The following is a 641-nucleotide window of genomic DNA, read 5'->3' as shown; positions in this document are numbered from 1 at the left end:
CAGTATTTTAAGACTATTTTGGCCTCCAGTTGAAAATTTTGATATCAGGAAGATCTGGTAACTGCACCTGCAAGGAAAATGATTGCAGAATCTTATTATTTCTATCTATTGGGTACTGTTTTTAGGTCAAATACAAGGCTTTGTAAGAAAGTGATTGTGGATTGTGTGGTATATATTATTTTTTTTATGTAATTGCCACTTTGCCTAATACCATGATTCTTTTGCTTTAATATACTGAACCGACTAGAAGGCCCAGTTAATTGCACATTGGGAATTGTCAAACTGTATGTAGTTTGGAAGATTCATGTTGACATGGGCTTAACCTTTGTAGCATTATTTTCCAAAATTTAAAACATTATGATTTACAGTAGTTTAAAGTTCTTCAAAAAACTTTCATGACCCTCAGAGAGTCTTTACAGCCCTCATTTTGGTCAATTTTGTGGGTTTGCAGCCCCTCCTTAGAAGTTTGGGCAGTGACAAATATTTAAATTCTTCTGTTATTCTAGTTACTCTAATGCTAAAACTTTCTTTGTGATATAAACTGGTTGATGCTTCAAAATTTAAAATGTAAGATGAAGTTTTGTGTTATTGCTTTCTCCTTATTCACAAGTTTCAACTGCACTTTCTAGTATTTTTTATGT

General features: G+C 32.4%; 1 protein-coding gene and 1 long non-coding RNA gene across 2 annotated transcripts in view; both read left to right on the top strand.

Annotated features, from left to right (window-relative positions):
* LOC119586311 (protein FAM151B-like) overlaps window positions 1-641 on the top strand; it is a gene marked incomplete at its 5' end in the record, with an annotated part of 19,645 nt that overhangs the window by 1,812 nt on the left and 17,192 nt on the right.
* The window catches only part of LOC119586312, a 4,506-nt gene continuing 3,876 nt past the window's right edge, over window positions 12-641 (top strand). The window contains exon 1 of the long non-coding RNA XR_005229944.1: window positions 12-284. This is a non-coding gene — a long non-coding RNA (uncharacterized LOC119586312). The remainder of the gene's footprint in view (window positions 285-641) is intronic.

The sequence above is a fragment of the Penaeus monodon genome, chromosome 21, assembly GCF_015228065.2.
Source record: "Penaeus monodon isolate SGIC_2016 chromosome 21, NSTDA_Pmon_1, whole genome shotgun sequence".
NCBI classification, from domain to species: domain Eukaryota; kingdom Metazoa; phylum Arthropoda; class Malacostraca; order Decapoda; family Penaeidae; genus Penaeus; species Penaeus monodon.
Note: the sequence above shows the minus strand (reverse complement) of the source record. Positions and strands in the feature narration are given on the sequence as shown.